The 20,351-nt window shown below is 49.0% G+C and overlaps 2 long non-coding RNA genes across 3 annotated transcripts; both read right to left on the bottom strand.

Annotated features, from left to right (window-relative positions):
- Nucleotides 1-6,622: 6,622 nt before the first annotated feature.
- Nucleotides 6,623-9,163, bottom strand: LOC142070105 (uncharacterized). Its single transcript, XR_012666050.1, has 2 exons — nucleotides 7,634-9,163; nucleotides 6,623-6,934 (listed from the first exon to the last, which is right to left on the bottom strand). It is a non-coding gene; the product is annotated as an uncharacterized LOC142070105 (long non-coding RNA).
- A 6,015-nt stretch (nucleotides 9,164-15,178) lies between these two features.
- On the bottom strand, nucleotides 15,179-17,104 carry LOC142070104 (uncharacterized). Of its 2 annotated transcripts, none has more exons than XR_012666048.1 (2): nucleotides 16,692-17,104; nucleotides 15,179-16,344 (listed from the first exon to the last, which is right to left on the bottom strand). It is a non-coding gene; the product is annotated as an uncharacterized LOC142070104 (long non-coding RNA). The 2 variants fall into 2 exon arrangements; XR_012666049.1 differs by having other exon boundaries at nucleotides 16,774-17,104.
- Nucleotides 17,105-20,351: the final 3,247 nt, after the last annotated feature.

The raw sequence follows: 20,351 nt of genomic DNA, 5'->3' as shown, positions 1-20,351 counted from the left end.
GCACGGTTCCAGGCAACCGAGTAGTAGAAAATACAGGAGGGGCAAGCAGCTGAGATTAAGAGAAGAAACTCGTACTAAACATTACGGTCTCCTCAGACCGGTCCCCACCTAACCCAGACAGAAAACTTCTATGCTTCTACAACAGTCCGACACCACGGACGCTCTACCGATACCAGATGTGTGTTTAACAGAAGCTCTGTCGGAAACAACCCCTAATGTCTTTCCTCCTAATGAAAATACAAATGATAACATGGAAATCGAACACGCTATAAACAGCCTGAAATGAAAGAAAAGCACATTACACAAAAATAAGCACAGAAAAATAGCACATTAACCGCAAATACATGTCATCGTTACCTCGTATCGATACTCACCGTGACTATAAACACCGGTACCAGTGCCTATGGGCATTTCTTTGAAGCAACACAAAGCCGAATGACTTACTGTGACAAGACCCCAGCTTATATACTGCCTAAGCTCCACCCCTCCGTTTCCCAGCATGCTTTAGAAGCCAAAGGCAGCTATAAATACAGACTCAGGGGACACAGAAACCCTTCAGTTCATTCCTAGCTTAGCGGTGGTAAGCACTGTTCGTCTTGATGTATTAATCGGCCTTCCTTCTTACAATACAAATTTGCACAAGACTCAAACTCTATCACCGAGTAACACTATAATGACCATGTTTCAGGTTCCTAAAAAGAAAATGCTACCTAGAGGGAAGAGGGGACTCCACGGTAGGTCCAGTTGGGGGCTGCCGAAAGAGGTACCTCAACGGTGCTGAAGGGGTGTGTTTGTACTGTGAGAGGGTATTTAGGGGGCAATGGAAAGATTACTGGGCCGACGCTTGAGGGCATACCACGGCCTCGAGTTCAAAATGGAGGGCGGTGTCACTCCCTGAGAAACCGTACCATCCCCATGACCGACTTTAGGGAAAATGGCAACCTGTGCAAACTAGTACTTTGCCCTGGGCTACCTCCCTGCATCCCCTGCACACCCCGCTGCCTCCTCCGAGTGCTTAATTTACATAGACAAAGGTCACAGAGCTCAGCCCCGGCACACATGGTATGGACAGCTAGAGAGCACCAGCTGCCGGGTAGGCACCCGGATCTTGGGGCGACGCCACCATCCCCAGCGGAATCGCAGACGTAAGGGTCACGTAGCGTATTGCCACCCTGACGCCTCCGTTGCTGCTGCAGCTTGTGGTGCCTGGCACTCGGCTCAAGGTGGACTTCGTGCTGTCATGCAGGGGGCTGCATCTTGCTGGAGCCCGCTCCTGGCTCACCGGAGGTGACGTTTCATATTTTTTTGGAGGAAGGCGATTTTAATCATGATTCCAGGGGCTATTTGAGCACCTGAAAACTCCAGGTTTCTTGCACATGATAACTTAGATATAGTACTCCTGTCAGCTAAATCCTAATTCTTATATATATATAAAGAAAGAAAAAAATATAAACTGAAAATGTGGCTTTCATTGGAGTTTGTATATATGTAAGTTTAGAACAATTGGGAGACGATACGGTCCCGCTCCCAAGCCTGAAGGTGTCAATTCTGGAGCTTTAACACAGATATCAGAAACGCACGTTTGCTATTTTGTACATTATCTTTAGTACAGATATATACAAAGTGAACAAATAAGCAGAGTTTATTTAACACACACTCTGCGTTACTACCTTTATCTAGTCAAAATGAAGTAAATGCTTTTTAGTGCAGTGAAAAAACAATTCACTAAAATAAACATACATGATTGATGTGGTGTTTTCTCTTTTATTAAGAAAGGAAATTCATTTCTCTAAATATTTTTGCATTTATGTTTACCAATAAATCAAAATCATGTATGTGACTCACTAACTTTTGACAGGTTTCAGAGTAGCAGCTGTTAGTCTGTATCCGTAGAAGGAAAAGGAGTACTCGTGGCACCTTAGAGACTAACAAATTTATTTGAGCATAAGCTTTCGTGAGCTACGGCTTACGCTCGAATAAATTTGTTAGTCTCTAAGGTGCCACGAGTACTCCTTTTCTTTTTACTAACATTTGAGTCCATCGTGGTTATTAGTATCATACATGGAACCACATTTATTTTCATACAAACATTAAGTTATTTTACAGATATCACTAAAAATACGATTTGAAAATAAGCGACCTTCAGCTGCGGTGTCTACAGTTGTAAGTAGAAGCAGAATTTATGTTCTAGCAGGATACTATTATTTGATTGTCTGACTTTTATCATATTGTGCTTTATCGTTGTTATTTTAAATAACGAATGACAATTAAGCAATTACAATTACCGGCCCGGACAGGTTAGGCATTTTAGAACTCATTTCTACCTTAAATTTCATTATTTGAGTAGTAAACTTATGAAATGAACAGACCACAGAAAAAAATGAACAAACAGCACTGTATCCCTTAAACTTTGAAATGCATCATGCACATATAGTCTCTGTAATTTTATTCTTCCAAAGGAAGTAATAACAACAACAACAGTACAAGTGTGTATGTGAGAGAGAGGCTGTGTTTATTTGGAGAGGGAGAGAGACAGCACACTCTTATTTTAAGCGTAGACCTCACTCATCAGAAGGCTTGTTTGGTCCAGCAGCAGCACTCAGCGTCTCCCACTCAGGACACAGAGGCAAAATCACAGAGTCCTCTGCCCCCCTACCCAAGCTCAGCAGAGACCAGGTACAAAGACGGGGGATTGTGACACGCCAGCATCAGCCTCTGCACAGCAGACAAGAGGTTCCCAGGACCATCTTGGCCGGCGATTGCTCCAAGTGTGGGGAGGGGGCGAGAGCAGGGGCACTGAAACAGAGGGCACCGGGGAGCCATGCCCCATTGCTTTTAATATTATTTTCTACAAGCCATAAGGGGAAGAAACACCTGTGTTTCTCGACAGAATAGTATTCACGGCACAACTCATGTTTCCATGAGGAATGCTATTAATGACACACCTCTTGTTTCCAGAGGGGACAGTATTCAGGACATACTCCTTCTTCCCAGGAGGAGTGCTATTGATGACACACCTCTTGTTTCTGGTCGGAGGGGGGCGGTATTCATGTCACACCTCTTGTTTCCAGAGGGGACAGTATTCAGGACACACTCCTTGTTCCCAGGAGGAGTGCAATTGATGACACACCTGTTGTTTCCAGAGGGGACACTTTTCATCACGCACCCCTTGTTTCCAGGAGGAGTGCTATTGATGACACACCTCTTGTTTTCGGGGGGCAGTATTCAGTACACACGCTTGTTTCCAACAGGACTACAATTCATGACACACTCCTTGTTTCTGGATGGGGCAGTATTCAGGAGACACCTCTTATTTCCAGAGGACACAATATTCAAGACACATTCCTTGTTTCCAGAGAACATTGTACTCATAATACATCTCTTCTTCCCAGAAGGAACGGTGTTCAGGACACACCTCTTGTTCCCAGGGGGAGTACTATTGATGGCACAACTCTTGTTTCCAGAGGGGACGGTATTTGGGACATACCTTTCCTTTCCGGAGGGGAAGATATTGAGGACATACCGCTTGTTCCCAGGAGGAGTACGAATGATGACCGCACCCCTTATTTCCAGGAGTACCACCGATGATGACACACCCCTCGTTCCTAGGAGGAGTACTATTGATGACACACCTCTTGTTTCCAGAGGAGACAGTATTCATGGCACGCTTCTTGTTTCTAGAGAACACTGTACTTCTAACGTATCTCTTGTTGCCAGAAAGGACAGTATGTCGCACATAGCTCTTGTTCTCAGGAGAACTATTAATGACTCACCCGCATCTTTCTAGAGGGGATGCTATTCGGGATAAACCCCTTGTGCCCAGAGGGGACTGTATTCAGAACACACCTCTCCTCTCTGGAGGGAACGGTCTTTGGAACATACTTCTTGGTCCCGGTAGGGACGGTATTCGTGACACACCACTTGTTTTTATGACGAGTATTATTGATAAAACACCCCTTCTTTCTGTGGGGGGACAGTATTTGTGACACACTTCTCCTTTCCAGAGAGGACAGTATTCAGGATCCACCTCTTGTTCCCAGAGGGAGCACTATTGATAACACACTTCTTGTTTCTGGGGGGCACAATATTCGGCACACACCGCTTGTTCCCAGAGGGGACAGTATTCAGAACACACCTCTCGGTCCCACTGGGGACAGTAATTGTGACTCACCTCTCGTTCCCAGGAGTACTATTGATGAGACAGCTCTTGTTTCCGGGGCGAGGTTATTCGGGACTCACTTCTCGTTCCCAGGAGGAGTACTATTGATGACACCCCTCTTGTTTCGGGGGGACAGTATTCAGGACACACCGCTTGTTTCTGGGGGGACTACAATTCACGACATGCCTTTGTTTCCAGGGGGATTACAATTCATGACACACCCCTTGTTTCAGGGGGAACGGTATTCACCGGTCACACCTTGTTCCCAGAGCAGACGGTATTCATGACACACCCCTCGTGTCCAGAGGGCAGGGTACTCGTAGCACATCTCTTATTCCTAGAAAGGATAGTATTCAGGACACACCTGTTGTTCTCAAAAGGTGTACTATTAATGACACCTATAGTTTCCAGGAGCAATACTATTAATGATAAAAAGAAAAGGAGTACTTGCGGCACCTTAGAGACTAACAAATGTATTAGAGCATAAGCTTTGGTGAGCTACGGCAGATGAAGCTCACGAAAGCTTACGCTCCAATACATTTGTTAGTCTCTCAGGTGCCACAAGTACTCCTTTTCTTTTTACAGATACAGACTTACACGGCTGCTACTCTGAAACCTGTCATTATTAATGATATACCTTTTCTTTCGGGAGGGGATGCTATTCGAGACACACCTCTTGTTCCCATAGGGGACTGTATTCAGAACACACCTCAGGGGGCCAGTATTTGTGTCATGCTTCTGGTTTCTGCAGGGTCAGTATACATGACACACCCCTTGTTTAATGGGAGAGGGGGACAGTATTCACATCACACTTCTCGGTTCCAGAGAGGACAGCATGCGTATCACACCTCATTTCCAGGAGTACTATTGATAACACACCCCTTCTTTCTGGAGGGCATGGTATCGTGACACATCTTCTTTCTGGAGGGCACAGTATTCATGACACATCTTTCTGGAGGGCACAGTATTCGTGACACACCCCTTGTTCCCCGAGGGGACAGTCTTTGTGTCACACCTCTCCTTTCCAGGAGAAGTACTACTGATGATGCACCCCTTCTTTTTGGAGGGGGCAGTATTCCCGACTCACCCCCCTTCTTTCCAGGTGGAATGCTATTGACAACAGATCCCTGGAGTTCCCGAGCACGGAGTCGACCCTGCATGGGACATGTTTTCGCTGAGGGAATGTGGCCGAGAAGACATTGAATGCATCTCGTCACGGGAATAATTATATTGGGGAAAATTAGAATCGCACCATCTGCAAAGCAGACTGTTACAGCGGGGAATTAAACTACTTCCTGTTTCTGAAGAAGACTAACAAAACACACCCTATTTTTTATTATACATAAAATGTTACTGACTAACCGTAAGTCATTATTGGTTTCCAAGAGGACAGCGGGATACTATTTGAGTGTTGCTATTAATATTTACTTCAGAAACAAGATGGCTGGGGCTGCATCCCAAAGCACAAAATTTCTAATAGCTGCAGCCCTTGTACACATTTGAATCCTGCATGGAGAAAAGTGCTCTCCGATTGCTTACCATACGTGCCCCTCCTGGACTAGGGCAACTTCTCAGATCTACCGTAGCGCTAGCTCTCTCACTTTCCCTAACCCAAACTCATTCCAAAGGGGCAGGAGGGGAGCCAGCTGTGAGCGCTCCTCTTTCCCCAACTCCCAAAGCCTTTGAACGAGCAGTTACGGGAAAAAAAATCCTCCTCCCCATCATGAGCTTGTGTGAAAAACTCATGTCCCCAAAAACTGTCTCCTTTGACAAGAAAATGTTCCTCATTCCATCGCTAGTGCTCCCTACCCACCCAATGAAAATGGTCTCTCTTCCATATAAACAGGAAGTAGCCCTCCTCCCATAACCACATTTATTCCCAGCCTTTAAGTGGCGTACATTCTATCAACAGTAACCTGTCTGAACATAAAATGCCCCAAGTCCCGTCAAGGGTGTGTTCCGTGAAAAACAAGCAACACCCCAAATCCACTGTATACCATCCCCCCCAGAAACAAGAATTAGCCCACATACCAATCAAAGTGACCCCCGGTGACGTTCCCCAGGGTAGAACCCGAACCGCTCAACTCCTGTCTCCCTTGAACTGTGCTTGGCTAGTGAAAAGCAGCCTCTCCACACTCTGCTCAAACACATACGTGAACATGTACAGTCGCTCCCAGCCGCTCACGAACGATGTACAGGGTGACATACACACATTTTCAGTCCTGGCCTTGGACCCCAGAAATGTGCATCTTTAACTGTCCAGCACACTACTGCACAGAACAAGCTCATTATTAGTCCATCACGTCATCTGAGGAAGCAATTATGCCCGAGCCTTCGTTAACCTAACTAGAGACGCCCCAAATACATCGACCGCAACACGCTGCTTCGACGCAACATGATGCAACGAGTCGATTAACTAGGAAAATATCACTTACAAGGATAAAATCACAAACCGATTCTGAATTTTATGGCCTTACACATTTTATTTCTTTTGTAACCAATTTCTAAACATCACCAAGCTAAATACCAGTTCAAAGCCAAAAGATTTCTCACCCAACAGCTTACAGCAGTTCATACTAACTGGAAAGACTTCCAGCCACAACCGGCCTCCCCTCAGTTTGGCGATGCTCCAATTGTCCATCAAGCGATCTTGTTGCCGTGAGTACAGATGGAGGAGGACAGCTAATGATGAGGTTGCTGTCTTATTTTTGGGTCCTCCTCCTCTCTTTGAGAAATATTCCCGACTGGGGTGCAGACGACCCATCACTGGCATAACTGAAATGAGTACTAGTTAGTAAAACTAAGATCACTTTAAATAGTACAAGGACCTGTGATCATGAGCAAACTGCAATAAATCCTTGCTGATCTTAAATACAAAAAAGAAACTTACAAGAAGTGGAAGATTATACAAATGACCAGGGATGAGTATAAAAATATTGCTCGGGCATGCAGGAGTGAAATGAGGAAGGCCAAATCACACCTGGAGTTGCAGCTAGCAAGAGATGTTAAGAGTAATATGAAGGGTTTCTTCAGGTATGTTAGCAACAAGAAGAAAGTCAAGGAAAGTGTGTGCCCCTTACTGAATGAGGGAAGCAACCTAGTGACAGAGGATGTGGAAAAAGCTCATGTACTCAATGCTTTTTTTGCCTCTGTCTTCACGAACAAGGTCAGCTCCCAGACTGCTGCGCTGGGCAGCACAGCATGGGGAAGAGGTGACCAGCCCTCTGTGGAGAAAGAAGTGATTCGGGACTATTTGGAGAAGCTGGACGTGCACAAGTCCATGGGGCCAGATGCATTGCATCCGAGAGTGCTAAAGGAGTTGGCGGATGTGATTGCAGAGCCATTGGCCCTTATCTTTGAAAACTCATGGTGATCGGGGGAAGTCCCGGACGACTGGAAAAAGGCTAATGTAGTGCCCATCTTTAAAAAAAGGAAGGAGGAGGATCCTGGGAACTACAGGCCAGTCAGCCTCACCTCAGTCCCTGGAAAAATCATGGAGCAGGTCCTCAAGGAATCAATTCTGAAGCACTTAGATTAGTCAGGCATGACTTGCCCTTGGTGAATCCGTGCTGACTGTTCCTGATCACTTTCCTCTCCTCTAATTGCCTTCTATGATGAGATAACTGGTTCTGCGGATGAAGGGAAAGCGGTAGACGTGTTGTTCCTTGACTTTAGCAAAGCTTTTGACACTGTCTCCCACAGTATTCTTGTCAGAAAGTTAAAGTAGTACGGGCTGGATGAATGGACGATAAGGCGGATAGAAAGCTGGCTAGATTGTCAGGCTCCATGTCTAGTTGGCAGCCGGTATTGAGCGGAGTGCCCCAAGGGCCAGTCCTGGGGCTGGTTTTGTTCAATATCTTCATAAATGATCTAGAGGATGGTGTGGACTGCAACCTCAGCAAGTTTGCAGATGACACTAAACTGGGAGGAGAGGTAGATACGCTGGAGGGTAGGGATAGGATACAGAGGGACCTAGACAAATTGGAGAATTGTGCCAAAAGAAATCTGATGAGGTTCAACAAGGACAAGTGCAGAGTCCTGCACTTAGGATGGAAGAATCCAATGCACCGCTACAGACTAGGGACCGAACAGCTAGGCAGCAGTTCTGCAGAAAAGGACCTAGGGGTTACGGTGGACGAGAAGCTGGATATGAGTCAACGGTGTGCCCTTGTTGCCAAGAAGGCCAATGGCATTTGGGATGTATAAGTAGGGGCATTGCCGGCAGATCGCCGGACATGATCATTCCCCTCTATTCGACATTGTTGAGGCCTCATCTGGAGTACTGTGTCCAGTTTTGGGCCCCACACTGCTAGAAGGATGTGGAAAAATTGGAAAGAGTCCAGCGGAGGGCAACAAAAATGATTCGGGGACTGGAACGCATGACTGATGAGGAGAGGCTGAGGGAACTGGGGATGTTTAGTCTGCGGAAGAGAAGAATGAGGGGGGATTTGATAGCTGCTTTCAACTACCTGAAACGGGGTTCCAAAGAGGATGGCTCTAGACCGTTCTCAGTGGTAGCGGATGACGGAACGAGGAGTAATGGTCTCAAGTTGCAGTGGGGGAGATTTAGGTTGGATATTAGGAAAAACTTTTTGACTGGGAGGGTGGTGAAACACTGGAATGCATTAGCTAGGGAGATGGTGGAATCTCCTTCCTTAGAAGTTTTTAAGGTCAGGCTTGACAAAGCCCTGGCTGGGATGATTTAATTGGGGATCGGTCCTGCTTTGAGCAGGGGGTTGGACAAGATGACCTCCTGAGATCCCTTCCAACCCTGATATTCTATGCTTGTCACTGTTGCTCCATGAGGGAAATGCGTTGTACATTAACTCGAGTGGCCCCTTGTTGCCTCTCTTCCTTGGTGAGGGAAATGGTTTGTGCATTACCTGGATTGGCTACCTGGTTTCACTCTTGTTCCATGCGGGAAATATTTTAGTGACGCCAGGTGGCCACTCGAGGTAATGCACACAGCATTTCCCCCATGGAGCAACAATGACAGGGGGTGGTCACTCAGCCCTGGTCTACACTAGGACTTTAGATCGAATTTAGCAGCGTTAAATCGATTTAAACCTGCACCCGTCCACACAATGAAGCCCTTTATTTCGACTTAAAGGGCTCTTAAAATCGATTTCCTTACTCCACCCCTGACAAGTGGATTAGCGCTTAAATCGACGTTGCCGGCTCGAATTTGGGGTACTGTGGACACAATTCGATGGTATTGGCCTCCGGGAGCTATCCCAGAGTGCTCCATTCTGACCGCTCTGGACAGCGCTCTCAACTCAGATGCACTGGCCAGGTAGACAGGAAAAGAACCGCGAACTTTTGAATCTCATTTCCTGTTTGGCCAGCGTGGCAAGCTGCAGGTGACCATGCAGAGCTCATCAGCAGAGGTGACCATGATGGAGTCCCAGAATCGCAAAAGAGCTCCAGCATGGACTGAACGGGAGGTACGGGATCTGATCGCTGTTTGGGGAGAGGAATCCGTGCTATCAGAACTCCGTTCCAGTTTTCGAAATGCCAAAACCTTTCTGAAAATCTCCCAGGGCATGAAGGACAGAGGCCATAACAGGGACCCGAAGCAGTGCCGCGTGAAACTGAAGGAGCTGAGGCAAGCCTACCAGAAAACCAGAGAGGCGAACGGCCGCTCTGGGTCAGAGCCCCAAACATGCCGCTTCTATGATGAGCTGCATGCCATTTTAGGGGGTTCAGCCACCACTACCCCAGCCGTGTTGTTTGACTCCTTCAATGGAGATGGAGGCAATACAGAAGTAGGTTTTGGGGACGAAGAAGATGATGAGGAGGAGGTTGTAGATAGCTCACAGCAAGCAAGCGGAGAAACCGGTTTTCCCGACAGCCAGGAACTGTTTCTCACCCTAGACCTGGAGCCAGTACCCCCCGAACCCACCCAAGGCTGCCTCCTGGACTCAGCAGGCGGAGAAGGGACCTCTGGTGAGTGTACCTTTTAAAATGCTATACATGGTTTAAAAGCAAGCATGTGAAAGGATTACTTTGCCCTGGCATTTGCGGTTCTGCCTTTGCAAAAGGTTTCTGGGGAGGGCAGCCTTATTTCGTCCTTCATGGTAGGACACTTTACCACTCCAGGCCAGCAACACGTACTGGGGAATCACTGTAGAACAAAGCATTGCAGTGTATGTTTGCTGGCATTCAACCAAAATCCGTTCACGCGGTGGGAGGAGGCAAAATGCGACCTTGTAACGAAAGCACATGTGCTATGTATGTAATGTTAACTTTCAAGGTTTACCCTGAAAGAGTGTAGCCACTGTTTTATAAAATGTGTCTTTTTAAATACCGCTGTCCCTTTTTTTTTCTCCACCAGCTGCATGTGTTTCAATGATCACAGGATCTTCTCCTTCCCAGAGGCTAGTGAAGCTTAGAAAGAAAAAAAAACGCACTCGCGATGAAATGTTCTCCGAGCTCATGCTGTCCTCCCACACTGACAGAGCACAGACGAATGCGTGGAGGCAAATAATGTCAGAGTGCAGGAAAGCACAAAATGACCGGGAGGAGAGGTGGAGGGCTGAAGAGAGTAAGTGGCGGGCTGAAGAGAGTAAGTGGAGGGCTGAAGACAGGGCTGAAGCTCAAAGGTGGCGGCAGCGTGATGAGAGGAGGCAGGATTCAATGCTGAGGCTGCTGCAGGACCAAACCAGTATGCTCCAGTGTATGGTTGAGCTGCAGCAAAGGCAGCTGGAGCACAGACTGCCACTGCAGCCCCTCTGTAACCAACCGCCCTCCTCCCCAAGTTCCATAGCCTCCTCACCCAGACGCCCAAGAACACGGTGGGGAGGCCTCCGGCCAACCAGCCACTCCCCCACAGAGGATTGCCCAAAAAAAAGAAGGCTGTCATTCAATAAATTTTAAAGTTGTAAACTTTTAAAGTGCTGTGCTTAAAGTGCTGTGTGGCATTTTCCTTCCCTCCTCCACCACCCCTCCTGGGATACCTTGCTAGTCATCCCCCTATTTGTGTGATGAATGAATAACGAATGCATGACTGTGAAGCAGCAATGACTTTATTGGCTCTGCAAGCAATGATTAAAGGGAGGAGGGGAGGGTGGTTAGCTTACAGGGAAGTAGAGTGAACCAAGGGGCGGGGGGGTTCATCAAGGAGAAACAAACAGAACTTTTACACCGTAGCCTGGCCAGTCATGAAACTGTTTTTCAAAGCTTCTCTGATGCGTACCGCGCCCTCCTGTGCTCTTCTAACCGCCCTGGTGTCTGGCTGCGCGTAACCAGCAGCCAGGCGATTTGCCTCAACCTCCCACCCCGCCATAAACGTCTCCCCCTTACTCTCACAGATATTGTGGAGCACACAGCAAGCAGTAATAACAGTGGGAATATTGGTTTCGCTGAGGTCTAAGCGAGTCAATAAACTGCGCCAGCGCGCCTTTAAACGTCCAAATGCACATTCTACCACCATTCTGCACTTGCTCAGCCTGTAGTTGAACAGCTCCTGACTACTGTCCAGGCTGCCTGTGTACGGCTTCATGAGCCATGGCATTAAGGGGTAGGCTGGGTCCCCAAGGATACATATAGGCATTTCAACATCCCCAACAGTTATTTTCTGGTCTGGGAATAAAGTCCCTTCCTGCAGCTTTTGAAACAGACCAGAGTTCCTGAAGATGCGAGCATCATGCACCTTTCCCGGCCATCCCACGTTGATGTTGGTGAAACGTCCCTTGTGATCCACCAGAGCTTGCAGCACTATTGAAAAGTACCCCTTGCGGTTTATGTACTCGGCGGCTTGGTGCTCCGGTGCCAAGATAGGGATATGGGTTCCGTCTATGGCCCCACCACAGTTAGGGAATCCCATTGCAGCAAAGCCATCCACTATGACCTGCACATTTCCCAGGGTCACTACCCTTGATATCAGCAGATCTTTGATTGCGTGGGCTACTTGCATCACAGCAGCCCCCACAGTAGATTTGCCCACTCCAAATTGATTCCCAACTGACCGGTAGCTGTCTGGCGTTGCAAGCTTCCACAGGGCTATCGCCACTCGCTTCTCAACTGTGAGGGCTGCTCTCATCTTGGTATTCATGCGCTTCAGGACAGGGGAAAGCAAGTCACAAAGTTCCATGAAAGTGCCCTTACGCATGCGAAAGTTTCGCAGCCACTGGGAATCGTCCCAGACCTGCAACACTATGCGGTCCCACCAGTCTGTGCTTGTTTCCCGAGCCCAGAATCGGCGTTCCACAGCATGAACCTGCCCCATTAGCACCATGATGCATGCATTGTCAGGGCCCATGCTTTCAGAGAAATCTGTGTCCATGTCCTGATCACTCACGGGACCGCGCTGACGTCGCCTCCTCGCCCGGTATCGCGTTGCCATGTTCTGGTGCTGCATATACTGCTGAATAATGCGTGTGGTGGTTAATGTGCTCCTAATTGCCAAAGTGAGCTGAGCGGGCTCCATGCTTGCCGTGGTATGGCGTCCGCACAGAAAAAAGGCGCGGAACGATTGTCTGCCGTTGCTCTGACGGAGGGAGGGGCGACTGACGACACGGCTTACAGGGTTGGCTTCAGGGAGCTAAAATCAACAAAGGGGGTGCCTGTACATCAAGGAGTATTTCAGGCAGGACTGCACGGAGGGTTCCAATAAGAAATGGTGCACCTAAGTTATCGTTGTTATTGGAACAAGGAGGTTAGCCTGGCCTCTGATTGATACATGGCTAGATTTACCTCGCTGCACCTTCTCTGTGAGTGACTGCAGTGTGACCTAGAGGAATGAGTCCCCTAGACAGGGGAGGAGGCAAATGAGTACAAAACAAATCTGGTCTATTTCTTGTTTTGACCCACTCCATCTATCTTTTACATCTTTGGCTGGCAGCAGACGGTGCAGAAGGACTGCATGCCATCCACATCTCATGGCTGCTTGGCAGAAGATGGTACAGTACGCCTGCTAGCCATCCCCATCTCTTGCCTGCCTGGCAGAAGATGGTGCAATACGACTGCTAGCAATCCTCATCTCTTGCCTGCCTGGCAGAAGATGGTACAGTACGACTGCTAGCAGTCCGTATCGCCTGCCTGCTCACCATAAGACGGTTCAATAGGACTGACTGCAGGACTAAAGAGAATGACCTGGTCAAGTCACTCCAAATTTAGTCCCTGCGCCCATGTCTGCCCAGGCGCTCCCAGCCGACGCGGCCAGGAGCACCTCGGACACGATGAGGACGACTACCAGTCGTATTGCACCGTCTGCTGCCAGAAGGCAAGGGGTTGCTGCTACTGTGCAGCAAAGCCGTACCGCGTCTGCCAGCACCCAGGAGACATAGGGTGACGGTTACCTGAGCGGGCTCCATGCTTACTGTGGTATGGCGTCTGCACAGGTAACTCAGGAAAAAAGGCGCGAAATGATTGTCTGCCCTTGCTTTCACGGAGGGAGGGAGGGAACGGGGGCCTGACGACACGTACCCAGAACCACCCGCGACAATGTTTTAGCCCCATCAGAGCGCTCCATTGTGACTGCTCTGGACAGCACTCTCAGACGCCCGATTGTTTGCCATTGCTCTGACGCTGGGAGGGGCGCTTACAGGGTTGGCTTCAGGGAGCTAAAATCAACAAAGGGGGTGGCTTTACATCAAGGAGTATTTCAGGCAGGACTTCACAGAGGGTTCCAATAAGAAATGGTGCACCTAAGTTATTGTCCTTATTGGAGCAAGAAGGTTAGCCTGGCCTCTGATTGATACATGGCTAGATTTACCTCGCTGCACCTTCTCTGTGAGTGACTGCAGTGTGACCTAGAGGAATGAGTCCCCTAGACAGGGGAGGAGGCAAATGAGTACAAAACAAATCTGGTCTATTTCTTGTTTTGACCCACTCCATCTATCTTTTACATCTTTGGCTGGCAGCAGACGGACTGCATGCCATCCACATCTCATGACTGCTCGGCAGAAGATGGTACAGCACGACTGCTAGCAGTCCGTATCGCCTGCCCGCTCACCATAAGACGGTTCAATAGGACTGACTGCAGGACTAAAGAGAATGACCTGGTCAAGTCACTCCAAATTTAGTCCCTGTGCCCATGTCTGCCCAGGCGCTCCTGATCGACCTCACAGAGGCGACCAGGAGCACCTCAGACATGACGATGACGGCTACCAGTCGTACTGTACCGTCTGCTGCCACAAGGCAAGGGGTTGCTGCTACTGTGTAGCAATGCCGTACCGCGTCTGCCAGCACCCAGGAGACATAGGGTGACGGTTACCTGAGCGGGCTCCATGCTTGCCATGGTATGGCGTCTGCACAGGTAACTCAGGAAAAAAGGCGCGAAATGATTGTCTGCCCTTGCTTTCACGGGGGGAGGGAGGGAACGGGAGGCTGACGATATGTACCCAGAACCACCCGCGACAATGTTTTAGCCCCATCAGGCATTGGGATCTCAACCCAGAATTCCAATGGGCAGCGGAGACTGCGGGAACTGTGGGATAGCTACCCACAGTGCAACGCTCCGGAAGTCGACGCTTGCCTCGGTACTGTGGAAGCGCTCCGCCGAGTTAATGCACTTAATGCACTTAGAGCATTTACTGTGGGGACACACACACTCGAATTTATAAAACCGATTTCTAAAAAACCGACTTCTATAAATTCGACCTTATTCTGTAGTGTAGACATACCCTCAGGGTAATCCACAGTTGCTCCACGAAGCTAGATTAGCTAGACCATTACTTTTGCACCTGTGGACTTCGGGTATTGTTGCTCTCTGTTCATGTGAGAAGGACCAGGGAAGTAAGTGGGTGAAGGAATAAGCTCCCTAACAGTTCTTTGAGATGTGTCTCCCTATGGGTGCTCCACTTTAGGTGCTAGCCCATTAAAAATAGCTGTGTAGACCGGTGGCTTTCCACACTATTGTGCCCCTTTCAGGAGTCTGATTTGTCTTGCGTACCTCTGAGTTACGCCTCATTTAAAAACTACTTGCTTATAAAATCAGACATAAAAATAACAAAGCGTCACCTATCAGAGGGTAGCCGTCTTAGTCTGTATCCACAAAAACAACAAGGAGTCCGGTGGCACCTTAAAGACTAACAGATTTATTTGGGCATAGAATTCAAGGTAACATTTACAAATTGGAGAAGTGATCTGAATGAATGAGATGAAATTCAATAAAGACGAGTGCAAAGTACTAGACTTAGGGAAGGAAAACCAAATGCACAACGACCAAGTGGGGAATAGCTGGTTACGAGGTAGTACTACTGAAAACGATCGGGAGTTATAGTGGATCACAAATTGAATCTAAGTCAACCACGTGACTCAATTGTGAAAAAAACGTAATTAAGCACTGGAATAGATTAGCAAGAGAGGTGGTGGAATCCTCATCATTAGAGGTTTTCAAGGACAGGTTGGACAAACACCTCAGTGCTGAGGGATGGACTAGATGCCCTCTCATGGTTCATTCCAGCCCTACCGTTCGACGATTCTATGCTGGGGAAATGTTTGGTCACTTGATTACAGCACTGACCAGCCCCTCCCACTAGCACTAAACCAGTGAGACATTTTGAAACCCTCCCAGTAATAAAGTCTGGGAACCAAATGGGAGAGAAGAGCAGAACAAAAGGAGTGACACTGGGGGATTCCCCCTGACATTGTCCCCAAGGCAGCAAACTCCTACAGCAGGGGGTACAGGGAGAGTCAGAAGCTGGCTTTTCCTCCCCCTGCACCTCACCTTATTCATAGCAAAGTGAATCCACCCAGGGATGCGGCAATAACCGTGCGTGGGCTGGTCAGAAATCTGGGAATCTCTCCCCCCAATTATTTCTCCCACTGCCCTTTTCAGTCTCTCTCTCTCTCTCCTTGTGTCTCCCTTCCCCTGTCTCTTATTGTCAGCCAATCCTGGGGGTTCCCTCTCCTATGGCTGGATCGGCTCCTGCAATTGCTATGGGGAGGAGAGGCTCTTTGTGCAGAGTCACTTTCATGCCCATTCCCTGCACATTCCCTGAGGTCTCTGTCAATCGCCTGGAGTCTGTGGCTCAGATGTTGGTGTGGGCAGAGCCTTGGGTTGCCCTATGGGGCTAATTACAGCTGGAGAAAATCCTCACCTTGGCTGGGCACAGAGGAAGCTTTACTCACGGTCACTCCCCAGCCCCGATCCCGCTGGGGGAGCAGCAGCTGCTCAGCCTGGGCTCCCAGATCACAATCGAGGCAGCAGTGTCTGAACCAGGAAGCTCAACCCCAATATCCTGAGGCAGAGAAAGAGAGAAACTGAGTAACTTTCCCCCCTTTAGCAACAACTGAAACCCCCTCACCACAGGGACACACCCTGATCTTATCTGCCCCCCATGTTAATTTGGAGTTACTCCCTGTTCTGCCTTGCAGTGACTCCGGATTAACACGCCTCTCAGCGAGACCAGAAACGTGGCTCAGGCTGGAGGAGGCCAGACTCCTTTTAAACGGACCATTGCAGCGGGGGATCGAACCTGCACCCGCCCCCCTCGTTCCCCATGTGCTGAGAGAAAATCACAGCAACAGTTTCCCATGTCCCCCCGCCGCCTGACCTTCCCCTTCACACCATCTGCCCCTCCCCCACCCCTGGCTCCGGGAGTCTATGTCTTCACGGCTGCCAATGGGGTCTCTCAGCCAATCAGCGAGCGTGGCGCCCTCAGTCGCACCGTTAACCGCCTCCGCCCGTAGGTTGGGGCAACGTTATTTTCGGCCCGAGGTGCCTCAGGAACTACATCTCCCAGCCTGCCCTGGGGCGCTGCCGAATTCTCGGGCCCAGCCCGTACCGATCCCCCCGTTCATACAGACCGCCCCGCCCCGCCAGTCAAACGTGGTGACACCGGGTCAGACCCGGGAGGCGGGTTCGGCGGCGATGGGCCCCCGCGCGCGCGCTAGCTTAGCTGGCAGTGAGCATGCGGATTGAACACGGATGGCGCATGCTCAGTAGTAGCTGCTGAAGCCGCTGTGCCCTCACTCTGCCCTAAACTTCCCTATGTGGGAGGGGCGGAGTGTGGGAAGGGGGCGGACACTGACTGTGCGGGGGTCAAACAGCTGGGAGCGGGGACAGGGGAGCGGCCAAATTCTGGGTCCAGGAGCGAGTGCTAAGCGGGGGGGGTGGCAGAACCCCAGCACGGGGAGGGGGAGGGGCTGGGGGGGTATTTTTTTATCTCCCCGCACCGACAGCCCAGCCCCCGTGTTGTGTGATGTGTTGTGTGTCATTGTGTGTGTGTGTGATGTATTGTGTTGTGTGCCCTCTAGTGTGTGTGTGATGTGTTGTGTATCCTCTTGTGCATGTGTTGTGCGTCGTCTAGCGTGTGTGTGACGTTTGTGTGTCGTTGTCTGTGTGGTGTGTGATGTTTTGTGTGTCATCTTATGTGTCTGTGACATGTTGTGTGCCATGTGACGTGTTGTGTGTCATGTTGTGTGGGTGTGACGTGTTCTGTGTGTCATCTTGTGTGTGTGTCAGTGTCGTGTGTTTTGTATGTGATGTTATTTGTGTCATGTTGTGTGTTGTCTTGTGTGTGTAGTGTTGTGTGTGTATGTGACGTGCTGTGTGTGTGTGCATCGGGGTTGTGTGTCGTCTTCTGTGTGTGTGTGTCGGAGTCATCTGTTGTGTGTGTGATGTTTTGTGTGTCGTGGTGTGTGTGTGTTGTCTTCTGTGCCTTTTGTGTGTCCTGTTGTGTGTGTGTCTGACGTGTTGTGTGTGTCTTTGTGAGACAGGTTGGGTGCAGTGTTGTGTGTGTGGGACGTGTTCTGTGTTCTCTCGAGTATTGTGTGAAGTGTGTGTGTGTCGTGTTGTCCGTGTGTTGTGTGTCATCTCAAGTGTGTGGAGTGTGTGTGTGTGTCATGTTGTCCATGTCTTCTGTGTCGTCTACCGTGTGTGTGACGTGTTGTGTGTGTGTCTGTGTTGTTTTGTGTGTTGTGTGTGCATGACGTGTTGTGTCTCATGAGAATGTGTGTGTCGGTATCGTGCGTCGCATGTCGGTATCGTCTGTCATACATTGGGTTCTGCGTGTGTGTCGGTGTCGTCTGTCGTGTTGTGTGTGTTTGACAGTGTCATGTGTTTTGTGTTTGATGTTATTTGTGTTATGTGTGTGTAGTGTTGTGTGCCATTTTGTGTGTCGTGTTCTGTGTGTGTGTCACGTGTTGTGGGTCGTGTTCTCTGTGGGTGTCGCTGTTGTGAGTTGTGTCTGTGTCATGTGTTGTGGGTCATGTTCTGTGCGTGTGTCACGTGTTATGTGTGTGTCGTTCTCATGTGTTGTCTGTGTGTGATGTTGTGTGTGTTCTCTTGTGTGTGTTTTCTTGTGTGCCTTTTTGTGTGTCCTGTTCTGTGTGAATCTGACGTCTTGTGCGTTGTGTTGTGTGGGTCTTTCAGACTGGTTGTGTGTAGGGTTGTGTGTGTGTGTGATGTGTTGTGCATGTGTTGTGTCTCGTCTCAAGTGTTGTGTGCAGTGTGTGTGTTGTGTGTCATTTACCGTGTGTCTGAGACATGTTGTGTGTTCTTGTGTGTGTGTGTCTGTGTGGTGTGGTGTGTGTGTGATCTTGTGTGTGATGTGTTGTGTGTCGTCTTCTGTGTCTGTGTGTCGGTGTTGTGTTCTGTCATGTGTGTGTGACGTGTTATGTGTTGTGTTGTGAGTGTGACATGTTGTGTGTGTGTCTGAGGTGGGTTGTGTGACGTGTTGCGTGTCATGTTGCATGTGTTTGTGTGTGGGTGACGTGTTGTGTGTGTCATATTCATAGAATCATAGAATATCAGGGTTGGAAGGGACCTCAGGAGGTCATCTAGTCCAACCCCCTGCTCAAAAGCAGGACCCATCCCCAATTAAATCATCCCAGCCAGGGCTTTGTCAAGCCTGACCTTAAAAACTTCTAAGGAAGGAGATTCCACCACCTCCCTAGGCAACGCATTCCAGCGTTTCACCACCCTCCTAGTGAAAAAGTTTTTCCTAATATCCAACCTAAACCTCCCCCACTGCAACTTGAGACCATTACTCCTTGTCCTGTCCTCTTCCACCACTGAGAATAGTCTAGAACCATCCTCTCTGGAACTACCTTTCAGGTAGTTGAAAGCAGCTATCAAATCCCCCCTCATTCTTCTCTTCCGCAGACTAAACAATCCCAGTTCCCTCAGCCTCTCCTCATAACTCATGTGTTCCAGACCCCTAATCATTTTTGTTGCCCTTCACTGGACTCTCTCCAATTTATCCACATCCTTCTTGTAGTGTGGGGCCCAAAACTGGACACAGTACTCCAGATGAGGCCTCACCAATGTCGAATAGAGGGGGACGATCACGTCCCTCGATCTGCTCACTATGCCCCTACTTATACATCCCAAAATGCCATTGGCCTTCTTGGCAACAAGGGCACACTGCTGACTCATATCCAGCTTCTCGTCCACTGTCACCCCAGGTCCTTTTCCGCAGAACTGCTGCCTAGCCATTCGGTCCCTAGTCTGTAGCTGTGCATTGGGTTCTTCCGTCCTAAGTGCAGGACCCTGCACTTATCCTTATTGAACCTCATCAGATTTCTTTTGGCCCAATCCTCCAATTTGTCTAGGTCCCTCTGTATCCTATCCCTGCCCTCCAGTGTATCTACCACTCCTCCCAGTTTAGTATCATCCGCAAATTTGCTGAGAGTGCAATCCACACCATCCTCCAGATCATTTATGAAGATATTGAACAAAACCGGCCCCAGGACCGACCCTTGGGGCACTCCACTTGACACGGAGCCATTGATCACTACCCTTTGAGCCCGACAATCTAGCCAACTTTCTACCCACCTTATAGTGCATTCATCCAGCCCATACTTCTTTAGCTTGCTGACAAGAATACTGTGGGAGACCGTGTCAAAAGCTTTGCTAAAGTCAAGATACAATACATCCACTGCTTTCCCTTCATCCACAGAACCAGTAATCTCATCATAGAATGCGATTAGATTAGTCAGGCATGACCTTCCCTTGGTGAATCCATGCTGACTGTTCCTGATCACTTTCCTCTCATGTAAGTGCTTCAGGATTGATTCTTTGAGGACCTGCTCCATGATTTTTCCGGGGACTGAAGTGAGGCTCACTGGCCTGTAGTTCCCAGGATCCTCCTTCTTCCTTTTTTTAAAGATTGGCACTACATTAGCCTTTTTCCAGTCATCCGGGACTTCCCCCGTTCGCCACGAGTTTTCAAAGATAATGGCCAAAGGCTCTGCAATCACAGCTGCCAGTTCCTTTAGTACTCTCGGATGCAACTCGTCCGGC

This window comes from Caretta caretta, chromosome 25 (assembly GCF_965140235.1).
Source record: "Caretta caretta isolate rCarCar2 chromosome 25, rCarCar1.hap1, whole genome shotgun sequence".
NCBI classification, from domain to species: Eukaryota; Metazoa; Chordata; order Testudines; family Cheloniidae; genus Caretta; species Caretta caretta.
The sequence above is the reverse complement of the archived record's forward strand: the minus strand, read 5'-3'. Positions and strand labels throughout refer to the sequence as shown.